Consider the following 2,542-nt stretch of genomic DNA (forward strand, 5'->3'; position numbering starts at 1 on the left):
GTGACTCCCTAAGAGACGCAGGGAGAGTCGGTGCCCTCTGAGTGCCTGGTCCAAAGCAGATGGTTCTAACAGGCCAGAAATCAGAACCCAGGGCTGCGCTGACCAGATCGGGGCTTCTCTGCTGCGCCCCCTGGAGGAAGAGCCGCGCAGAGCCAGAGGGGTCGCTCTGCGAGCCAAAGGGGATTCCAGCTTCTCCTAGGGGTTTCTCCTCATCTCCCAAATCCCTGTTCATACTCTCCCCACTGTCATCTCCCCATTCCTTCCCCTTCTAGTAAAACCTTTGCGATTGCATGACAGGGTGTTTCCTTAATGTTCCCGGGAGAAAACGTGGAAGACAATGTATGCAGCCCACAAGCCTCCTACATTTTTTAAAATTAAAATGGTGGTGATTTTCACCATAATCTCGAATTTATAATTATTTTATGTTGACCAGCATGGAAGCTAATAATAATAAATCAAAGCTGTAAATTTACTAAGCTTTTTTTGGTTTTCTAGGAAAGAAAAACAGACTGCTCGAGCCAGGGATGCTAAGACTTTAGCTTTAAATCCTGCTAAAGCTGAGAGCCTTGACTCCCTCATCAATAAAGTGGAAAAAATAGTATCTTCCTCAGAGGGTTCTTGCTTGGTGCAAGGCATGCTGCTTCCTTCAGTTATTTATTCATGGAGCATCTACTGAGCAACAACGCAGTGCCTGGCTCTGGGCATGACGAGGTTAGGTCTGTATCTTCAGGGAAGCAGAATCCAGTATGTGAGACCTTCTAGGCAGACCCAAAGCAGGGTGATTAGTTCCTCCACGGGCAGGGTTAGGGAGTGCTGCCCTGAAGAGGCTTTAGCGATCAGTCGATCAGTCCTTCTCTCTTGGGCCACACTCTTTAGCATAGAGCTTGGCCTCCTTGGTTCCTTAAAACAGATTGCTGCCTGCCACACTCCCTCTCCCGCCAGATCTATAGAGTGTCTCTGGGTGTGTTGCTCATCCTTTCCTCCAGCCTTTGCTGAACCTCCAGACGAGATTAGCTATTCCCCCACCCCCATACACTGACCTTTATCTCATAGTGAAATTGCCTGTGGTTGTCTCTGCACCCCCACCTACAGCCAGGCTGCCTTTCCTTCCCCAGCACCGCCCCACAAAGGCACAGAGCAGGCACACAACTGTCACCAAGGGGAGCTGGCCTCTCCTCCCCCATCAGGCTAGTCTGTCATTCTCCAGCTCTCCCTCCCCTTTCCACCCTCCTCTTTCATTTGGCTTCTGCTCACCCCCCCACCTCCCACTCTGCCTGCCTCCTCCCTGCTCCTTTGTTCTCTTTCATAAGATCTGTAACTGAGGAAGGTTCCTCCTTGTCAGGTCCATTCATTCTCCTCCTGCCACACTGCCATGCAGCCAGGGCGATTCTGTCTCCCTCAGCCCTGTGCTTCTCCACCTTCCCTTGTTCCTGCCCTCTGTCCCTAGGGCTGGAGCAGGGCTCTGGCAGGTGATCCCCAGTCTCCCCCCACCACCACCACCCCTACAAGCTTAGCAGTAATCACATTCCTGCACAAGTACACCCCTGTCTCCTACACTACCTCACCTGCACACACATCCCCCACCAACATATATGCTTGAGGTGGGAGGGGGTCCCAATGAGGCGCTACTTTTCCTTCCTTGAAAAAATTCAGGGGGTAGGGCCTCCCCTGGTGGCGCAGTGTTGAGCCGTTGAGCGCTGGGCTGCGAAGGTGCCCTCAGCCTCTGCAGAGCCGGTTCACGCACAGACCTCTCCTGCCGCGCCCGCTGCTCCCCTCAGCAGTGTACGTAGGTCCATCTGCCTGCTCTGCTCCCTGCTCTGGCTCTGGTGAATTCTCTCACCATCCCCACTTCTGACTGTACCCAATGCTTGTATACATAAATAAATAAATCTTTAAAAAAATGCAGGGGATACCTGAGTGTGAACCCATGACTTCTGGAGGGGGGACTCTACTACTGGACTGGAACTCTGTATAGCAAACCTCTGGAGTCAGGGTCCTCAGAGGACAATAGCAAGGGTCAGATTCCCCCAACACAGCCCTCCCTGCCCTCCAAGTCACATGTCCTCCAGGCTCTTGGGCCACAAGTCCCTGGTCAAGCCCTGGCCTGGCCACCTCTCCCAGCCTGCTGGGACCTTCTGCCTCTGCTTGTCACTCCCTCTTAGCTCCTTGCTCCTGGAGAGACTTTTGGTTTCTCCACTCTGAGAACATCACCTCTGAGGGAAGCTGATATTCTGGTCTTCAACCTCCCACCCCTTGGGCCTCTAGCCATCCCAGCCCCCACACCCACTTCCTGTGACTACATGTGCTGCCCCATCTAGTCCCCCTACCCAAGATCTGCTGCTGCTGCTGCTGCTGCTGCTGCTGCTGCTGCTGCTTCCCTGCCACCTGCTGGATGCTCTCTTCTACTCCTTCAGGTACTCAAGCACGTGCCTTGGGCAGAGGGCCTTCTTGGATCCTTGAGCAGAGGACACTCCTCTGTTGGGATATTCTGGGGTGATCTCTACCCTGCACAGAACACAGATTAACACAGTTTGTAGGATTT

Source organism: Talpa occidentalis, unplaced genomic scaffold (assembly GCF_014898055.3).
Source record: "Talpa occidentalis isolate TD23 unplaced genomic scaffold, MPIMG_talOcc4v2.1 talOcc4.9, whole genome shotgun sequence".
Lineage (NCBI taxonomy): Eukaryota > Metazoa > Chordata > Mammalia > Eulipotyphla > Talpidae > Talpa > Talpa occidentalis.